The sequence below is a fragment of the Cataglyphis hispanica genome, chromosome 19, assembly GCF_021464435.1.
Source record: "Cataglyphis hispanica isolate Lineage 1 chromosome 19, ULB_Chis1_1.0, whole genome shotgun sequence".
NCBI lineage: Eukaryota > Metazoa > Arthropoda > Insecta > Hymenoptera > Formicidae > Cataglyphis > Cataglyphis hispanica.
Genome location: NC_065972.1, coordinates 1,600,663 through 1,623,956, shown reverse-complemented (window position 1 = coordinate 1,623,956; position 23,294 = coordinate 1,600,663). Strand labels below are relative to the sequence as shown.

The 23,294-nt window shown below is 33.2% G+C and overlaps 1 protein-coding gene across 3 annotated transcripts in view; it reads right to left on the bottom strand.

Annotated features, from left to right (window-relative positions):
* Positions 1 to 23,294, bottom strand: part of LOC126856512 (neuroligin-4, Y-linked-like) — a 147,382-nt gene that overhangs the window by 79,374 nt on the left and 44,714 nt on the right. Inside the window, exons 1-2 of one of the 3 annotated variants that reach the window (XM_050605067.1) lie at positions 2,440 to 2,542; positions 1,727 to 1,815 (exon numbers count right to left, since the gene is read on the bottom strand). The exons of 1 other annotated variant lie outside the window; for it this stretch is intronic. The gene's annotated coding sequence lies outside the window, so the exon portion shown is untranslated. Of the gene's footprint in view, positions 1 to 1,726; positions 2,016 to 2,439; positions 2,543 to 23,294 lie in introns of those variants that run through there. One more of the 3 variants, XM_050605066.1, reaches the window with a different exon arrangement.

Sequence of the window (23,294 nt, the reverse complement as noted above, 5' to 3'; positions counted from 1 at the left end):
GATTTACGTTATGCACGACCGTGCCCCACGGCACTATATTACTATATACGGCTGAGGCGGCCGTTACAAGAAGGCACAAGCTTAGCTTAGACATTTACTCACTACTCAACGCACTTAAGCGCGGAGCGACGCGCCCGCTCTACGTCTCCCTAAAACTGTCGTTAATCACGTATAGGAGTACAAGATTAACGGGCCTTACTGGATGTGATATTGAAAAACTTTATATCTTAGATAATCTATTAGAAAAAAAGTTCTGATAGAGAACTCGAATATAATGTTATGTATACTATGGGTATTGTAGGTAATACGGTCTGAGAAGTTGAGAATTTTTCAAGAAATTTTCAGTCCACTATACAATGCGATCTATAACTAGAGGTTCCTTGTGGTATATGCGACACTGAAAAGCTTCGATATTTGGATAGGAAACCGTAGTCGGGGACTATTATATTAGAGAAAGAATATTTTCAAATATTCAACAAAAAAAATTAATAGAAATATATTTTTATATATAAAATATATATATATATATATATATATATATATATATATATATATTTAAAATATATATTTTTTCTATTATATTTTTAATTAAATATAAAAATAAAAGATTTTATATTCTCTTTCTCTCTACATAAAAATAAATCTTTGCCTGTTATGTTTGAATTTTTTTGGCGTTACGCGAACATGAGTGCGTCAAGTGCAGAGAGTTTTTTCTCTAAAATGTATCTAGTCGCGAGCAATGGTGACGTAACAACAACAACAACAGTAACGAGAAAATCTGCGAATACGTTAACTGTGCGACGACAGAACGCGTGAAGCCGATTGCAATAACATAAAAAATGGATGGCGAAAAGAGAGAGAAAGAAAAGGAAAGATCGACTCGCGAATCCAGGAAGCCGCACTATGAATTACACGTGCTACGTGACAATAGATTTTTTTTCAACTTCTACCATTGCTCGCGGCACGACGACGAATAGCATCCAATTTTTCTCTATTCAACTCCCAACAATCGCAGCGCAACGGGGAGGGTCGGCTCGGAGGGTGGCCAGGATCGAACGGAATTCTGTTGTCACTCCGGGTACGGCATATATAACGATCCCTGAGTTTTATAGGGGGCCGTGTATCCGCGCGTATAGTTTATCTCCGCAGTCACGTTAGCATTACAATTGAATTTCTCCGTTAATCTGACACCTTCAACGCGAAAAGTCAAATTCCGATGTATAGCATATAATTAGATGCCAATTTATCGCTAATCTTTAACTCTAATCCAAACTTTATCTCTCCTATCAATTAATAAATAAATTGATATTAAGAATGAAGACGTCGATTCAACATTATACTAGCATCCCTATTTCTGAGGAAAACACTTGTCAACAAATCTTAAATAGAAATAAATATAATTGCTAATTTAAAAATACTGATAGAAATTAATTTTAAATATATTTAAAAAATATAAAATATTTTTTACAGATATGCATCAGAATATTTTACAATCGTGTAACAATAATAATTGGTCGAAAATAAGAAGAAAACTTTGATATTGAAGAATTTTATCGCTACCGAAATATAATTATTGTTCGTGAAATAAGATTAAAAAATATATATTCGAGATCGCCTCGAGGCTTATGTTGTTGCGAGAGTAAATTATATTATAGCGAAAACAAGCAAACACTTACTTTTATAAATAACAAAGAATATAATTTAACAAAATTAATAAAATTCTCACCTCGTGATTTCTCTGCAATTTGTCTACCAAAAGTTTTTCCGGACTTGCTGCTCTTTCTCTCGTGTTTGTCCTTTCCCTCATGGCATTCACTTGCGAAAACACAGTTAATTACGATCGCAAGCGCATTAATCACGAGAAACGTTAGAACGATCGCGTGAAACTTTACGAAGTACTTTCGACGTTAATCGTACGTTTAAACGCGCACTTTATTTTATACCGGGAGAAAATCACGATTATACGAAGCTATCATCTCTACAATCATACATCATGATTGCTTGATATCTACCAGTATTACTTGCCTAACACTTAAATGATCGTGAAAGACGATACGCACGCGGGGTTAATCTTGTTGTTATTCTCGCTCGAGAGTCTCGCCGCGATAATAACAACAAGATCATCGCACGTAAACATTGCGCTACGTGTCGCAAAATTCCTGCGTCGAAATCACGATTATTCCTTACGATTATTAGAGAAGTATCGATTATCAACTCGTACAATTAATTAATTTTTGCGATTCAATTAACTCTAACTAACATCGCGCATTATCAAGATAAAGTTACTATAATCATTTTTGATTTTTTTTGATTATTAATAAAATATTGCAAGTATATTCTTTTAAATAGAATAAATCTATTATCACTGATAAAAACAATGATTTCAATGAAAAAATTTTTTTTTAATTAATTGGTGGTTACTGTTCAATGAAATTTTACCATCATAGTGAAATAAAAATGAAGGAACAAAGCGTGAGTATTTTTACTGAATATTAAAATTTAATAAAATCTTGTTTTAATCAGTGATACGTAAGACAAACTAGTTATACGAGAGCTGGATCGAAACTGCTATCGAAAACTGGCAAGTACTTTACAAGCAATAATGTATGTTTTGTTTACTAAACGGACGTTGGGAGAATAATAATCTTTCCGACTCTCTGCGCGTCGGTATACCTGTGTCTCTTTCCCCCTCCCCTTTTTTGTTTATTTTTATTGAATCAGTTTAGGAGAGTATAATACGTATAAATGTATGTATAAATAGTAGTGCGTAATTCGTCGAGCAGATCATAGCTCCGTGTAACTCTGTTTCACGTTTCTTTTATCGATTTATATAATAATACGCGCATCGTGTGTGATTAACATTGAAAATACAATATGAAGTGCGGGGTGATTATTTTATTTCGGTGATTAATGCGCGCGCGATCGTAATTATCGAGTAATCGTACTTTCGCGAATAAATTTTGTATAAGTGTTACAAAGGCAGCAAGGAACAAACAAGAGAACAGGCTGGCAAAACATCGAACATCGGCGAAGCCATCATGAGGTACTTTATTATTTGTTATTTGTAAAATTAATTGCTCGCTGATATTCAGTAACAGATTCACTTTACATCATTGTAATACGATATATAAAATATTATAAAATATTATAATATTATTATATATATAAAATAATGAAATATGATGTATATAAAAATTGATAGAAATTGTTTGTAGCTTTCTTTATGAAATATTTGTTTAAAAGTTTGAGCAAACAACATTTAATTGTATGCAATGAATAATTTTTAAAACATTAATTATTTTTTTAGTACAATACCTTTGAAATCTGTTCGCAATATTTTTGAACAGTTAATTTGGACATATTTCTTTTTTATTTACGATTCGCTCAAAAAATGGAGATAACATAATGTTAAATCAGCATCTTTTATTATTAATATCACTTTCCTGCTAATTGATAAGAGTAATAAATTTGAGATTAAAACAATAAATTAGCAATATACTTAGCGTTTAATTTAATATTTTATGGTGGACTATCAGATTAACGAAGATTAATTGCATTCTATCGAGAGGAATATACACGTATGAAAATATCTCGTTAACGAAATTGCATGTGATAATTTCAAGACAGATTGATGAGATTCGGTACGCTATGTTTCAAATATATTTTTTAAATCTCAATCTCTGTTAGATCATTTTCGTCTGTTTTTCGCGAGTTTTTAATATAAAAATCGGTTGCAAGTTTGAGGTTTTCTGCAAGTACTCGCGTTACGAAACTATTTCGCGTTCTAGTAATAATCCTCAGGACACGTTGAAAGTTTCGCTCCTTGGTGAATTTCAATTCCGCATGTACTTTTGTTAATCCAATGTTACACAGAAATTCGCGAGCACGGCCTCGCTCCAATATTTGCCAATTCGGTTCAATCTTCTAACCGAGCTATCGTCTCGAGAACGAAATCGATGATCGATCGTGATTTATTGTCATTTTTGTTTGTAGAAAATTGTTAAATTGAATTTGTGGATTTGAATTTGAAAAAAAAAAAAAAAATAACATTAAACATTCAAACAGTCATAGAAATTATGAGTTGAGAGATCGAGAAAAAATCCACGTACACAGAGATTCCTCAAAAAATACATTTTTCTTTCTCTCCAAAGAGTTTAATTAAATATTACTCATTAGTGCGGCAAAAGTGGGTTTAATGCCAGCGACGTGATGGCATTAACGAAACTTGGCGATTAAAACCGTCCCGTAAAAACCGACAGCTTAATTTAGCGCTCGGGGGATCATACGTGATATCTCTTAGCAGTTTCGCCGCAATGACGGTTCCTACAGCTCTGTCGGCGCGAATAAAATTTAACTTAAGGATGTGGCTGTGCTGTGACAGGCGAGAGGATTTAAAGCTTGAAGGTTTCAAGACCGATCAGCAAACCTGAATGTTTAAAATTATAAAAATTTTTGAATCCACGCGTTGCGAGGAAGAATCGCATATTCAGGATCCGAGAATATACCTAAAACTACTATCATATTAAATGATCCCAGCACACGAAAATTCATAGTTTCGATTAATTAAAAGTAATTTTTATCGTTCAGTATCAGCAGAATGTGCGCCGATGTAATTATCGTACATATATTCGTTGGCACTTGAATTGCCATGACAATTAGTTGTCATATTTTCCACGATATGAGCGAGTGCGCAAATGAAGCTGAAATGAAAATTTGAGAGCGAATGAGGGAGAGAATTCTCGTACGCTGATCGGTAATTACTCGCGTGATTGATCACAATGTTCAAGATAATTATAACTAACAATAATAGCCGTAAAATATCGTGTATTTAAATTTACTTTAATTGAAATTTATACAAGTGTAATTTCTGAATGTTACAATAAAACTACTTTTAATTATCAATTATATTACATATTGCAAGTGTAGAATGATGTAGGAAAGCAGATTATATTTAGAGACTAGTTAAATAGAGATTAGCAAATTCTCTCTTTTCTCTCTCACACTCTGCCAACTCACAAACTTCTATAATATTCACTAAACGACTGAGTTAATGAAATATGATGGGGGCAAGTCATCATATATAATACGGAAAACAATAGTTATAGTTTCTCCCTCTTTTATAGTTTCTCCCTCTTTCACACGTATCATACAATTATTTAATCATATAAAGTAGCTGTAATAAAAATAATCTTATTTAATCTTTACTAGAAAACTATAAACGCGCGCTACGCGCGCATCATTTATTTTATGTGTATGTGTATATAATTATTTATTACTATTGTTAACGTGTTACTTATGGCTTATAATTTGCACGGCGACACTTGAATAGTGATTCTGTAGCTCGAGACGTATAGTCAAATTCTTTTTCTAAACGCGATCGCGACAAGGATCATAAAATAATTTGATATATTTAATAATTAATGCTCTCTCTTTCTCTCCTCTCCCTAACTCTCTCTCCCTCTTTATCTCTTTCTCTCTAAATAACAATTATTTTTTAAAAATATTTAAAATTAAATATATTTTGTTCGATGCTTTATCGTTTGACTTTTCAATTGTTTAAACATGATTCGAATTGAGAACGCGCAATAAAATAGTCGAAACGCAAATTCGAATAATGGACGATAAGCTCCGTGATATATTAATCGGTAATTTAATAATTGATTTATAATTTAAAATTCCTAATCAACAGTCATGGTACACAAATATGTAGATGCGCGAGTACGTTTCAAATATTTTCAATATTGTGTGACAAAACATGCAGGAGAAAAAACATGGCCACAGTGTGCATACATACATTATTGAGAAAAATTATAATATATATAGATTGTATATAGCATCCAATTAATATTGCATTTGAAATATTATTTATACATATATACGTACAGTTATCTAACCGCTAGGGAGTTATGTCTCGTAGTCGCATGAAATTAGCCGCGGTCACGTGACTGAATCTCGAACCGAACCATTACTTGCAGTCGTGCGTCGCCGGCGTGCAGTCGAATCGCGATCGCTCCGTCTTTTCGCGTCTTTTTAATCCGTCCCGGACGAATTTCGTATCCGGACGAACGTCGAAGCTATCGATTTTAGTGACAGGTAATCATATCAACATTAATCGACTTGTGCGATTAACCGCAATTAATCGCCTATATCTCGATATGCGTGATCGATGTATTCCACGCTCCGTCGAAGCAACGGGTTTCTAATACACAGTCATTTCGCGTGTGTGTCAGTCCGATGAGCCGTGTCGTTCGAGTTATCGAAAAGCATCGAAGAGCATCGAGAGATTCCGTCGCCGCGGCGGATTTTACTGATATAAGCGATCGCGCTTGTCTAATATTGTTGTCTAATATTTGCGCGTCGAATATCGGCGTGCGTCCGCCATGATGGCGCGTCATTTGAATTTTTGAGCAGTATCGCGCACGATAAATGTCGGGAGTGCCTAGTAAATCTACGGTCGATAATGTAATAATTGAATAATTTAAATTATCGATTGATATTATATCGATATCGATCGCGTCAAATTATGTTAGAATCCGCAACATAATATTTCGCGCGTTTTATTATCGAGTGTAAATACGCCGGTGCGTATTATCGATATATCGAGAATCATCGAGGAACATCAAAGATCATCGAGGATCATTGAAAATCATCGAGAATTTTCATGGGAGCTGTAACAAACTAATCAGGAGAAATTATCGCTGCTCATCTAAAATATATTTGGCTGTGAGTAATTATTTAATTATCTCAATCTTTTTACATACAGCTAAAAATTTGCCTAGACGCAGGAGAATAAAGACATCTTTTATCAATTTTCAGTAACGAATAAATTTTTTACAATTGTCTAAAAATTCTAAAATTATAAAAAAAGACTTAAAAACTTTTAAACGTGATAAAGAGGCAATCAGAGTCTGTAACTATTGTAACTTGCACGAAATATGTATGTTTGGAAAGCGTAAATTGTAAAGTCGTTAAGCAAATTGAGATTGCAAATCGCCCGTTGCGCTTTCGATTTTTTAATAATAGGTGTAATTGGTACTGCAAAAGGCAAATTCGAGCTGATCATGATCAATGTCTGACGGCGTGCCTGTACAGCGGCAATCAAGTTAAAAAAACTCGGGATAGAAAATCAGTCGTACGTTTGTATCCTTTAAGCGACAAAAAAAAAAAAATAAATAAAATTACCATATCTTTAAGAGATAACATATACGTGTGTATAATATATATTACTAAAAAGTTATAAAACGCTGTCGCTGTTTGACATATCAGAATAGTTTTAATTTAATAAAAAATGCTTTTCTTAAATAATTTTTGTCCCATTCTGGTTATTTACTCGTAAAGTTGCCATGAGAAAAAAAATTATAAAATATCTTTAACAAAAATCAAATCAACTTTTAGATAAAAAAAATCTGAATATATTATAAATATTTTTTTTTTTTGACGTGCTAATAGTTTAATCGCAAACTACGAACCGTGAAACTCGGTAATCAGAATTTTCTGGTTCGCGCGATTCTCTAATAGGAAAGGAATTATATTAGTAACGCAATATTTCATTCATGCATTACGTGATATATTAATTGTTGTTTTAATAATTAATCTATAATTTAAAATTTCTGTAATTTAATATTTCGTTTGTATATACGTCACAGTGTAGAAAATATTTCGGCCGCGAATTAACAGTAACATGATATTCGGCCTTGGCGACGTAAACATTCGCCATTGTTTACGTTTTACGGCTTTGCTAACATTCGCACGGCGACACTCGAACAGTGAAGTAGTAGTTCGAGACGCTCCGTCAAATTCCTTTTTTAAACGCGATCGCGACAAGGATCGGGAAATAATTTCATATGATAAATAATTAATTATCTTTCACATTTTAAATTTTAAATAATACGTAATTATATCATAATGGATAAATTTCCAAGCGCGTATTTTGCGTGACTTTTTAAGAATCGAAATGATTAGAATCAAAATTATTTTATCGCGATCTCTCTCTCTCTCTCTCTCTCTCTCTCTTTATAAGCAATAATTCTTTTTTTAAAAGTACTTGATGTTTAATTATATTTCTTCCGATAATTTATCGTTCAACTTTTCGACAATTTAAACACGGTTCGGATTAAGGATGCGTAATAAAATAGTCAAATCGCAAGTTCGAATAATGATTAACATAATAATAAGCGCCACATATTAATTTATTAAATAATTAATCTATAATTTAAAATACTTTTATTTAATATTCCACTTGTACATACATCATAGTATGTAAAATATTTTCAGTTGCGAATTATCAATAACATTGTATTTTGCTTTGGCGATATAAACATTAGTGCGCTATTAACGTGTTAACGTGTTATGACTTACGATCTTGTTATCATTCGTACAGTGACGCTTGAACAGTAAAGTAGTGCGAGACAAATTTCTTTTCTAAACGCGATTGCGAAAAATATCAAAATATAATTAGCTATTATTATTATAATTAATAATTAAATAACATTTAAAAATGAGAATAAAAAAATAATTCAACAATATAGATAGCCTGCTGTAACAAGATGCGTGATTTTGGCATGTATGTCGAGAAAATTGTATTTTTCCTGTTTCTTTTTTCCGATATAATAGTTTCTCGTGTGATTGTTCCGCGATTGGGAGTGTCAGTGCAAAGTATGCGATTGTCACATATTCGACTAATCGTAATTAACTGTGTTTTCGCGAGTGAGTGTGAATGTTACGAGGAAACGGCAAGAGTAGAATAAGAGAAAAAAAGGAAATCTTGAAAAACGTCCGATTATGGACGGAGTAACGAATGAGCGGTAAATAATTTATTTTTATTTATCATATATTATTTTCAAAATATACATTGTTCGTTCCTTTTTTGTTTCTTTAATATAAGACTTTATGTAAATTATTGTATAATATAATATAAATATTATTTAATTTTCAAAATCATATCTACATCTCTTTTATCGAGAGAAAAGAGAGATGTAGATAATCTCCCTGTTATAAAATAAATATATTGCAAATTAAATTATATTATATTACAAAAGTTTCTACTTTTAGATTACAACTTTTCATATGAAATTATTAGTTATTAATAGTGATTTTTTTTTTAATTTATAAAATTATTTTATTAATGCTTGCTTATTATATGCATCAAATATAAAATTCAATATTAAATTATTTTGAGCGCTGTTACAATTTAGATTTTTTATTTGCATGTTACAGATCAACGTAACGACTCTGACATCCTGAGAGGAGGAGGAGGAGGCCTAGAAGAGGCATCCTGCACCAGCGGAGCAACCCAAGGGTGAGTATTTATTATTTATATATTAGCTGTTAAAAATTACGTACGCGCATTAATTTAATCTTATCATTTAAATAAATGAAACAAGAGAAAATTAGAAAAAAAACTTTTACATATAAATCCGTTTTTATTATAAAAAAAATAATTTTTTTAGAATTTATAAAATTATTTCATATTTATGTCTCTGTTTATTATCGCACGTATCGGATATAAAATTCGGCATGTAAAATAATAATTTTTTGAAATATTTATTATATTTTAATTGCTGCTATAATTTGAATTTTATATTTGTATGTTACAGACAACGTAGCCTCAAGACCAACAACTCCGCTGTTGCGCATCAGTGCTTGTGAGTAATAAACTTTTATTTAATTTTAAAGTAACGGATTTGTAGAGGCTGTAGATATAGATTGTAGATGGCAGATTGTAGATTAATCCGTTACTTTTAAATGGATGAGCTAAAATATATTAAGTTGAATAACTTTTAATAAGTTTTTTCAATATATATTGCATTTATTGCAAAGTAAATTTAAATTTAAATTAAAAAAGGTAGATTAAAAAAAATATTTTTCTAATTTGGAGATTTTATTTTATTTATTGTATAAAGAAATCTAGTAATTTTATCAATTACATATGTATAATAGTATCTTATTCTTATAATGCGCGCTGATCTTATCCTAATTTCTTAGCTCATTCATATCGTAGAATTTGTTTGTAGATACTGTTTTTAAATTTTGTTTTAACTGATATAAGACCAAGTATACAATCAATCAATTAAACGTCTAATATGATAATAAATGTTGTATAAATTAATTTTTATTTTATTATAAATTATATATTATCATATAAATTAATATTATATATTATTATTATATATATATATATTATTATATTATTATATAAATTATCTATTAATATATCAATTTCAATTAAATTTATATATTTATCATAATTTATCATAATTTTTAATCAAAATTTTGATTAATAACTTGGTTTTATCTCAGTTAAAATAAAGTTATACACGTCTAACGAACGATCGTAAAATCATCAACGATTGTGAACGAGCGAGTAAAATACGCTCATCTGCCGGTGACATTACGGCAAAAGAAGAAATTTATTTTCTTATAAGCGCAAAAAAAATTTGCGCTTATTCGCCGGCGATAAAAGGAATATCTCCTTTTTCGATCTCTGATTAGAGATCGATCCAGAATGTGGCCATGAGCAACAAAAGGTAGGTCCAAATGGCCTGAAGAATGATTATAGATTACGCAAAATAGGCGGCCAATATGTGTGGCGAATGGTATATAAGGTACGATTAGTGAACGTGATTAGGATACGCGATTAGGGCACGCGAATAAGGCACGCAGATAGGATGCACGAGTAGGGATATGTTCTCCAAATCTCAATTTTCCGCTGGTTCAGCCAGCAAGTAGGATTGTTAGGGCTATAGAGGGACTATTAGGGCATTAAGAAAATAGCTAAAAATTGAATACAAAAGCATAAGCGAGATAACCAATAAACATCGCGGAAAAGAGGAATAATATATTTCGAGACTTTCGAGTATCGACATAACATATCTTTTTTTAGAGAATAGAATATTAAGTGAATATTTTTTAGAGATTAGAATATTAGTAGAATATTTATTTTCTCCCCTTGTCTGGATATCTTTCATGTACATATATCTCGATAAAAAAAGAATAACAAATGACGAGCTGTTAGGATCATTAGGGACTAGGAAGAGCTATGAAAATTATTCATTAATCCATTCTATATGCTCTCATTGCTGTCTCTGAAATTCCCTCGCTTATGACGTTAACTGTCTGTGCATAAAGCTTTGTGGACTCGTTTTGTTCAAAAGATGAATATAAAAATTACTATTAAACGCGATGCAGTGAATCACATTTAATAGTACTCCAAGCGAGTATCGATAAATTGTATTTAAACGGCAATGCACACACGCACATGGCACATACAGAGACGCGTATATGGATATCGCGCGTATACGAACATCTTTTCGCACTCCGTGTAATCCGGGATTAGTCGCGATGCGCATTTTGAATTCTTGTCCACGGGGCAATAGCGCTCGGTTATAAACTTCCGAGCGGTATCACGGATTATCGCCCCGAACGCTGAAGAGTCCAGTCATTGCATTTACGGAAGATTGCTCGCGCAATTCCCAGCATTGAAATGCATTCGAGAACTGCATCGATCGAATCGGATTGCATCGCGATTGCAAAGACTACATTCATGTATCTATTTGATGATGCTGATTTCAGCCAGAGCCTTTGTATAAATCTTTTGAGACGCACATATATACACACACAAAATGTATATAATTAAACTATATACGTTTCTATACATATATAATTTTCCTCATTGTTACTTTATTTGATTTATTCCTATCGTTGTTTCGGTTAGTTTATTCATGTAGTGATACGGTGTTGGTTTCTGTTTCTAACGCATCTCTCTGCCATATGTTAATATTTAGCTCAACTAGTTAGTAGCGATACTTGTGGATTATACACAAGTATCATTGTACCGATATTGTTCGAAACAAGTTGTACAGCCTTCTCGGCGTATAATAACAGCTGACAGTTACCTACTGTTCCTCCCGGATCAAATCAAACCGAGAATGCTAACTGGTCGGGCTAATTTACCAGGATTACTGCGGAGTTGCAAAGTGAACTATATAAATGCAGATTTCTGAATATTTTGAATGCGTTTTGTTGCCTTCGTATAATTAAATGTACAATGACATATTTCTTGCACCTTTTCTGCGAATAAAAAGCCAGCCGGAAACGATATAGTTTAAATTAATATAAATGTAACAATTTTCTAAAAAAAAAAAAAATCAGCGGATCACAAATAGCATTAGATCTCTTCGTTTATAAAATTACGCGAAAAATATCAGAACAATATTTAAGCATATTCTCGGTCTATTTTTCGGGAAGATGACAGCAAAAAAAGACACACACGTCGTTTCTCCCCCCGAGTCTACCGGCACGTGATCCTTTTAGATCTTGAGAAGGTTAAGATTCTTTCTGAGCCAATCTCGAAATACCTTTTTGCGAAAAAAGAACGATGTATTTCAGCGAATACTTTTCCTCTCCGATGAACAGCTTGTATCTAAAGTATCAGAGTAGCAATTTGAGTATCCATCGAGCAAAGATTCCGGATCTAAGAAAATCCGGATTAGGGATCTTAAAATCCGAGATCTAAAAAATTATAAAGTGTCAAAAATTATATATAAATTTTTCTTTTATTATAAATTACTTAACATTTCGCAAATGTATTAAATACGCAAGACACCTCTTCAAGAATTGTAAATTGTAAAAATTTTAAAAATTAATAAACTGAGAGGATAAAAGGTAAAGAGAGAGAGAAAGAGGCGACTTAAAAATGTAAAATAATATTAGATATATATTAATATAATAGCCGATAAAAACTATCGATGTGCGATACATCTTTCAAGTGATGAAAATATTGTGATATCTCATCGTGCTTTGTATGCCGGAAATATTGGAACAAGTACGTGACGAGATTCCCTGTCGATTTGCCCGTCGGGATCTTATCGCGTTTCTGATCCGTCATCCGAAGCAGTCTCATTCTTCTTTCCATGCTGACAGTGCTGAGTAAATTTATCCATCCGCAATGATACGCGGAAATCCGATGTTTCTTGGTCTTATGTCGTTTCCGTTGATGGCAAAGAAAAGACAGTAGACAACGATATATCTCTCGTATAGCCCAAGACGAGAGTACGCCCTTCAGGAGGATTTACGAAAATCCCGCGATATTATTCGATGCATTCTTGTAATCTGTCAGCGGGACTGGACAATCTTTATTTCAAGCGAAGGATAAGCTATCAGAAGTATCATATGTTTAGCGAAAGAGATCGGACGCATAAAGTATCTTCGCATTTATGTAAAAATACATATAAAAGATACATTTATAGTATTTGAAATGGGATAAAATATCGTTTAGATTCATCCTCTTAGGTTTGTGAAACGATCATCCGCGCAGATGGAACGCGTTTAATCGAGACAAGCATCGGCGGCGTCTGTTTCTTATGTTAAACAGCCGATTCTGCGGGGAAAGAAGACACGCGAAGTGCCAAGTGTATTCTTCGACGACCTTGAGCGTGGGGAAGATTTACTTGTCCATTCTGGGGCGACACGAAGACTAAAAGTATCGTCTTACGTCTTGTCGGACGGCGATAGAACGGAAATATAGGGCAGCAGTATTGTCGGACTTGTGCGCGCAATCCCGCAGATGGAAAGATTTACTTTACGGCCCGAGTGATTCAGGAAAAAGAGGGCTCTTTTTCTGTCGCGAGAGAAGAAACCGAGAAAGTCCCGCCCTCGCCATTTATCTCGAGAACCGCGCCAAAGATCGAATTGGCACGTTATTGCCGAGAGATTCATCGAGCGTGTCTAATTTTTAATACGCGCGCGAAATGCGTATCGTAAAAAACAGAGTACAATGGAATCATACGTATGGCCGATAAAATGGCGCCTTGTATAATCTTCGTATTTCACACGTGCCTTGCGATCGCGTAGCGTCTCGCGCCGCTTGAAACTTTACGGCGATTCATCGCGACGCGATGAGATCCTAACTTAGGGCTTGGTGTATTCGCGGCGATAAACTTCCGTATAAGCTGACCGTTCTTCAGAGAGTTCTTCGCCAACTCCACCCGCTCTTCCGAGTTTCTAGAAATCCTCATAAAGTCCGCGAACGAGTCCGCGCATTGCTCTTTGTACGTCGGCTTTTGTGGGCGAAACAAAGTCGCGCACGCAGATACGAGAGGTCGGGTGAGAGGCTTTATTCTCTCCGGCGTGTATGCCGAGAAGATCGGCTTCTCCTTGTCTCGCGGATAGGCATGAAAATTTTTATGGACCTCGCGTAACCTCTCGGGGAAACAGGAGAAGGGTTTCAAGTTCGTAATGCGACGCGTATAGACAATACCCTCGTCGTTCGCCTCTTGCAAACGCAACATTGCTCCGAGATAAAGAGAGAATAATTTATAGCGTAGCGTTTCCATTATTCGAGATGTGCCTATAATGCTAGACACATTTCTGAGTAATTTTTTTGAGTCTCGAAATGACACTGAGTGTCAAAAAAATTGTAAATATTCTAAGAAATTCTTTTTTTCTCTCTTGTTCCAAAAAAGCCCGTACAAATGGAATAGCAATACTAACAATAAGTATCTTACACTTATCTGCAAGAAGTTTTTTACTTACATATAATTTCTAAATAAAGATAATATAAATTTTTATATGATTTTTATATTTGCTGTCTAAAACGGCGCTGACAATATAAAAACAGAATTTTAAAGCTTTTTACATGCTTGCACTCATTAAACATTAAATTCTCGAAGGAGAGATAATAATAAATTTGTAGAAAAAAAAAAAAGAATTTATACAAAACTTAGATTTTTAAATTACTCAGATAAAACGCGTCTCCCTCCGTAAATCTTTCTCGGGAGAGATAAGTACATCGTATTTAGGGTCCTCGTTAAAGCAAGGGCTTTTCACTCGAATATCAAATTATCCCTACGCATACGATACTTTTTCGGCGGCGGGTTCCCGTACCTCTCGCCCCAACTAGGGTCCCAAAGGATCTGCGGGTCGGTGGTCTTTTACGACGCCGTTCCACGGAAAATTCTATTACCGTTGCGGCGCGCGATACTTTCGGGAGGATCTGGGCGTCGATATTTTGCCCGGATCGCGTTACGACAACACCGGGTCTCACCTGGTTTGCGTCGGCGGAAAAGTCGATAAACACCGAATATTGTGTCGTCACCGACGGATAATAAAGGTTAACACGGTTAATTCCGCTAGCGCTGGCGTTGGCAACAAAGGCAACGAAACTAACGCAATTTGCGGGGTCCAAGCGTAAAGTTCAGTTGTTCACGGGGCGAATGTCGCTCCGACTAAAGTCCTTAGAATTCTGATAAATCCATTAGCCTATCCTCGCTAGCCCTTTTCCTAGACTCTCTCCCTTTCCTTTCCCTCAGCTCTGCCACGCGCTACTTTAGTAATTCTATTCTCGGCAGCTCCTCAACATTCTTCAATTCTTCGAGAGTTAATTTGTAAGTCAGTGGATATGTATAAATAAAGAATCAATCGAGAGAAGTTACACAAAATTTATTATTTTTGTCCATGTTAATTATTAATATCGATTCGAAGAAACAATTGGATCGATATTAATAATTAACACGCGACTAGATCAGAACAATATATTCTTTCAAGATATTTAAATTTAGTCAACAAATCATGGACAGATATATTTTTACGAAATCTCGATTGATCAACGTGCCATAGTTTTATTAAAAATTGTCTTGGCTCAAATAATTATTTTATAGAAAAAACTATACAATGCAGATAATTTATAAAAAATTTAGTATAAATGTTACGTATTTGATAGAGCATTAAATTGACGTTGTCATAGTTTGAGCAATTCTTGTGGACTTATGTACTAATTCTCTCTGGATAATTAACATTTATGGAGAAGCTAATATATTAATTGTAATACAGTTTAGATATAACACAATTACGTATAATATAATGCATTTGTATTAGATTAATGTTTATTCGAATGCACAAAGCATGTTAGTAGCCCGTTGGACAACGATTAATTATCAATTCGCTCTCGTGACATACTTAGCAATACATTATTAACTACGCGACATTATGAAATACGCAACATTGCACATTATGTTATACATCAGTCGTAAATATTTAGTTGTATGTCTCGAACACATCGACATGATCGCACATTTGACAATTGTAAAACGAGGAGATTTATATTTCCAGAAAAGGGTTTTGTAGTAACCGACGCGTGTTACATTAAGAAGATGTTGAGTTCAACGAACCATTTCGAAATAAATCCTTAAAACAGCAACGTACTCATTATTCGAGATAATGAGTCCACGGAAAACTTTCTATCTGGAAAGAGGAAATAATAGTTTTGGGTGGCCTTTTCGGAACCTCGCCTAATTTTTACGAAATCTCCACGCTCTGCACTTTTTCCGGCTCTAACTCGAATAAGATTCTTAATTAACTGAGTAATGCAAACAGCAGAGATCTCTTTATTGATTTTGATGTAGGAGAAAACGCAAAATTAGTTTATTTTTAAAAAAGAAAAGTTTTTTTTATAGCCCAACTATTCAATAATGTACATTTCCTTATTTATAAGATATGTATTATATCTAATAAGATATGTATTTTGAGAAAGAAAAGATTAATAAATCTATATTATAAAGATTTATTTTATCTAAATATTTATCGATATCTTTTCTCTCTTATTAAACTAATTTAATCGTGATTCCTCACATTATACCGTAGTAGCAAGTTTCAGAGAGGGTAAAAATTGAATGGCGCATCCTGGAAATAATCGAGGCAGACCACGTGCGCGCCAGAAACAAAATCAAAGTCTTGTCGAGTGACTTGTCGAATGCTAATGCAAACAGTTCGGACGCTGCGGCGGGAAGTTGTGTAAATTGATTGCTGAATTATTTATCGGGTCGCACTCCTTCTCGAATGTGGTATTCGCAATCGTAATTTCTGCCTACTCCCATAGTTTCGTCCATTGCCCTTATATGTAAAGACATGTTAGAGTGGACGTAACATACGAGTTTCAAGAAATTCTTTTTTTTTTTTTATATAAATATACAATAACATCGTCGTACAATTTTACATTGTATATTTGCAATTTTAATTTAGATTTTTAAAAAAAGTTTTGAAATGTCATTAGTTTTGACGTAGACGAGAAGGATCTCGGTATTTTACAAAAATCCATTAGTTCTCTTTTGCTTGAGCGGATTTTTAATTTTAACTCAAAAATTGCGGAAAGAAGAACGGTATCTCGAGAGTGCAGATGTCACTTTAGTTACTCATGTCCTAAAGATATTTACGAGTAGTTTAAATTTACTCGACGATTCTCTCTTGGTAAAGCTTGTTCCGCGAGCACCTTATTCTCTACCACCGTTGGCATATTTATAAAGAACACTCAGAAACGTTAAATTATACCCTCCTCCAATGTATAACTCAGTGGATGTCCTAGAACAACTTTTAATTTCCATAAAATCATTTCTCGCCCGCGCATAAAACTTCTCCCTTCTATCACGTTGTCGGCGCGTTGCGTTTTATCTTACCGCCTGCTTATTAATATTGCAATTCCTAAAATTAGCATCTATGGATATTTAATATTTTTTTTTTTAAATTGAATCATTGGGACACAACGTAAAAAATTGAAATATTTAGGAATTAATTTAGAAACAAATTAAAAAATAAATAGAAAAATTGAAATCTTTTATATAAAATTGCAACAAAAAAACTCTTAGTGGCTTTCATAAGAATGCTATATTAGTGCGGTATAGGTATATAATTAAAGGTTTAAGGTTCGGTAGACAAAGGTTTAATAACTCGGAGGGGATACAGAATCTTTTGGGGATCGTGCGCGTCTAACATTAATTAAAAGCTGATCCGGCAACGTCGTAAAAGGTGTCCTTGGAAATCCTCATGGTGGTTAGCGAACCCGCTGATGGTCCTTCAAAGGACTTTACCGCTGCCGACAAGAAAATGAGGTAGAAAAAAAGAAAGAGACGAAAGACAAGCGCGAGAAACGAGGAAAACGCTGAAAGGATACCGAAGTAAGAGTTTCACTTGGGCATATTAAAAAATTAACTTAACCCACGAAGATAAAAAGCTAAACGGACAGTCTCTTAAGAAGTTGGCTTAATGACACTCCCCTCAACCTCTTTCTCCGTTCTTCTGAGAAGTTCCTCCATTCTTTTCAGCGTTGTCTGCGTTTTGCAGCTATCGCATCTACCAAATTATAAGATGAAGAGAGAGAGAGAGAGAGAGAGAGAGAGAGAGTTTGATAAAAAAATTAAAGAGAAATATAAGTTTTCATTGATTAACGTAAAGATTCTAAAATTTTTCTAAGATACATACATTTAAAGATTTATTAAAGCTATATATATATTCTCTATCGGATTAAAATAAAATTATTTAAAAAACAAAATATTTTTTCCAGAAAAAGAGAAAGTGAGAGAAAGAAAATTAAATGTACATACACATATTGATATTTTATTACTCAAAATTCTTTGGATTTATTTTTGCGAAAGATTTTTCATATTATAATTTAATATTTGAAAGAATAAAAATAAATTATTTAAAGAAAAACGTAAGAAATCTTAGAAGAATTAAGTTCTCGAGAACCTAGGCTTTTGAAAATTTCTGTATTAAAAGATTCCAAAATATGTAAATAAATAGATATATTTAAATAAAATTGTAAAATTAGAGATATATCCACCATCCTCCGACACGTAAATATCCTGCTATTTGATACTAGCTTGTTCTTTCTTAAACTTTCTCTTTACATTTTATCTCCAAAAGAACTTTCGTCAATGCGATAGCCGACAGAGCCGACTTTTGTCAAGTTGGAGGGCTTGTTATCTCGCAAGGTGAGAAGATGAAGTGGATCATTCAGTCGATAGACTCGTCGGCCTAACCATAGCATAAACCTAAATCTCGATACCGAGTCAGTTACGTCCGACCGCGAACGCGGAAACGCTCTTTGGGTATCGGCAAAATCGTTAGTTCTCCACAGTGATCCGATTTACGACGTGACAAATCTCTCGGACTGCGTTTGCGGACGACCCAGGGGGTTTCCCTATCCACTTACAGTCCCAGAAATAGCGCAACATTCCCATTAGAATATAAATTCTTTTGAATAATTGGTAAAACTTCTTTACATAAAGTTTATGTTTTGTAGATCTGTAAATGTGCCTTAACTTTATGCATTTAATCATTTATTTAAATGTTTTTTAAGCATATAATATTATGTCAACTAATTAAATATAGATGAGAATTTATAGTTTTACGCGCCTTAAAAAAAAATAAATCCATTAAATTTTGTTTAACGCGTCATGAAACATTGTCTGTCCTTGAGATCTTTATATCGAAAATTGTTGAAGCGTCGAATTTTGATTCTGTAATCTCCGAACTATTAAGTTCATGAATATTTCACTTCTCTTAAATATTTAAATCCTTGATAGGAGAGATTCTTGGAATGATTGGATTTATTAGAGGACATTTACATTTTTAAACTTTTTAATTCCAGTAGGATTCTGTAAGCGTTGAAAAGATACTTAAAGATTCATAAGAACTCATTAACTATATAGTTCCTTGCCAAAGGACCATTCTTTGACTGCGTCCTAAATCTTGCGATCGGAGCAAAATTAGATTCATTAATATGTTTGTACATCTCTTCACCTCGTTTCTACACGGCTTCTCTCTTAGATTCTTTCAATAAAAATGTTTCAATCCAAAAATCTATGATCCTTTAAATCCCGGCTCCGCACCATCCGGCGACCTAACTCGCTGCAAAGTTCGCAGACGGTCAAATAACTAATCCTCCCTTAGCGCGGCTGCAATTTCGAGGCGAAACAAATCCAATTTCTTTGCTGATGGCGTAGACACGGGGACATGTCCTGTGAGCAGGATTCATTCTCGCGCAACAGTGAGCTGGGGAGAGAGAAAGAGAGAGAGGCGACGGGACTGTATCTTACAATAATAGTCGCGCCGTAACGAAGAGATATACGCGTGGGTGGACGCGACGCCAGCCTGACAAACGAAGAATCCCGCCACTGCCGCCATTACCGAAAGTTCCCCGCCGTGAAAAACGTCGGATTTCCGCTCTCGGACCTCTCTAAATCACCGGATGTGCTTTCGACCGCGAACTGGCCGAGGCTGTATCTCAACCTTAAGTCGAAATCAGTGTTTAGTGCTTTTAAATCAGCCGCCCTCGAGGCTACATTCTCTCACCGCTGCTTACTCGACTTTTACTATTCTTTATGTCAGATCTCTCTCTCTCTCTCTATCCGAACCTTTTTGAACTTTCTAAATAATGTCTTTATACTGTTCTCGTGACGTGATGTCTCTTACTTGAATAAAGAAAGAGAAATCTTGGTGTATTTATCTCCTGATTCTTTGAAAAATTCTTTTAAAATTTATCAAGATTTGAGAACTTTGTTGTTTGGCTCTTAGACAGAGAGGATCTGTTAAATTCTATAAAAAAATTTAAATTTTTGGATTGTTAATAAAAAAATATTATTTAATATTGCAGTATAAACTTAATATTAATTAATGTAGATTAATTAAATTTATTAAAGTTAGAATATAATAATAATAATATAAAAATATATAATATTAATTTTTTTAGTTTTCTTTTTAACTTTCTTGAAAGGCTTTTGCATTTAAAGGAGCTATAAAGATTCTTCTGAATTTTCCTATTTGCGTATTATAAAGTTTCATCACGTTCATGATCTTAAATGAAAGCATGCACCACGTACGGCTGCATATTACAGGCAAACTTAGGACCTTGTTGTGTTTTTCGACGCAACCGCAACGCGATAGTATCCGTAAAATAGACCCCGATAATAAAAGATGCCGGCGAGAGGACGAGAGAATATCGAGGAATATCGAAAGGCTGATTTTACGAGAGAGAAAAAAAAACATTAGTTTGGGGAAATGGTGGAGAGAGCGATGCATACGTGGAAATATATTATCGAGGCGTTCAAAACAATTACTCGCGATGTACAATAAACGATTGTTCTTGTTAATTGAAATGGTGATATCTGTAAAAGCTCGCGTCGGCTGAAGCGTCCGATGAATAATGCGTTCCGATTGTTTCGGAGGTGTATGTATACAGAATGTTAACCATCGTCATAATTTTACTACTTCCGATAGCTTGAAAAAGTCAAAATTACAAATTACTTAATACAATTACGAATACTTTTTGTGAGATATATATTATATTTTATGTTACAATGAAAATTCCCATACATATCTATATACATATATAAATATGTATCTGTATAAATGCACATATGTAGAAGATGATTAAGAGTAAGGGTCAGAGGAAAAATAAAAGAAAAAGACAGAGAAAAGGAGTCGATGAGCAAAGCTGTGGAAAGCTCATGAGAATTTTTGTCCGAAGTTTAGGGAATAAAGGAAAAATACGCGATAAATATTAGTGTTGTGTATGAATTAATTATTAACGCTAATTTAATCTTTTTATAATCTTTTCGATATAAATCTGTTTCGAGCAATAAATATAATCATCATCACGCGCTTTTATGTTTATTTTCTTAAATAATTATTTATTTGTTGTATTAAAATAATTAAAAAATTTATTAGTAAAACAACTTGCATTTTCTTTCTCTCAAGTTTACAAGTTAATTTTGCAATCAACAATATTAACAACGTGTGTATAATTATTATATTTTAAATTATTAATTTTATAATTAATTAAAAGTATGTACATATTTTAGAAATTCATAATTTAATTCTAATAATAATTTGTATCTTACAATTGTCTCATATTTATTTTACTTTCTTTCTTATTAATGTAATATTCCAAACATTTAATCGCTCTTCGCAGATCGAGACATTCGATAATAGAAATTACCTTGTTCCCTGAATATATTGCTGCATATACTGACGACGCGAGGAAGACTATAGGAACAATTAGCCTATTGATGACCTCCCATATTAGGTTCACAATAAGCGCGATAGATGCGATTATTGCATGTCTATAAACTGCTGATGGGGGGCCACTATGCGAGCAAATAGACGCGCTTCTATTTTATCTCTTTCTTTATGCTTCTCTTTATTTTTCCCGTCTTATACAACGTCTCTTCGTATGATCATAAAATTTTTAAGATCGTTTCTCGCGCGAATGGTGCTTCTCCTTGAATTTTAGAAATTTCTCCAATACTTAAAAAAGTTTTGTAAATTTTTACAGAAACTGTTTATATATTTATATATACATGTATTTGTTAATTATTAAAAACTTTTGCATTGGATTATATTATTTGTCTAGAACTAGGACATTTTTTTGTGAGATATTTCAATATTTTTATTGAAAATGGATTATTTAATTGTTTTAATCTTAATTTTAATTTTTGACAATGATATTATTTTACTATGTTTCTATCTTAAAGATTAATATCTGAAAATTTTTATACAATTTCTTTTTCCTGTTATTATAGAGATTAATTTTTGTTGTAAATATTTATTATTTATTTTATATACACTTAATGTGTTTATATAGTAAATTAATTATATTAACTTTTGCAATTATATTTTTACGTTTTATTATTTCCTTTATCAAGCGAGTATAAAGGACTACTATCAGAATCGATGTAAAAATTTAAACACGCCATTTATAGAGAGAGCCTTAAAAATTCTTATTAAGTGCAAAGCTATCCGCGCGCCGTAGCAAGTGTGCCGTTATCGGTAGATAATGCATTGCTGCACGCAATATCGCTCAGCTAGTATGGTATCATTTGCAAGGATTACAACTTCATAACCGAGTTCCGAATTCTCGATAGCACGGCTTCAGCATTGTAAGAAAACCTTTTTACAACGTCTTCGTTGTTGGGTTTATCGACGTTTTTAAAATAAATGCATTTATTGCGCGAGGGGTTTTCCAAGGCACCTTACATAAAGATTTTTATTATTAATTCAGCAGAAAAATCGATCGTCTTACGTATGTGTATGTGTGTATGTGCAATAAAAACTTGGAAGTCTACCCTTCTCAAAATATAAAAGGAGATCACGTATTACGAAAAATCGATTATAAACGGTATATAAAAATATCAGAAATCAAGGATGCGTTATTTTTCACATATTAAAGAACAAAATGTATTTTACTAAATGTATTTTTTTTATTAATCTTTATACTTTAGTAGTTTGTTCTTTAATATGTGTAAAATAACGCATCCTTGATTAAGCTTTCATTAAGGATATTTATGACGATGAATCTGATTTTTTTTTTTTTATAACAACAAGAAAAGCGTCAGCAAAGTTACCTCAAAATATTAATGTCAACACATTACCGTACGCCTTTTGTCTTTCACATACGAAGTTTTAATATAAAACACGGAATTTTAATATAATGTTGCGTTAGCCCGAGATGTTTGGCACGTAAT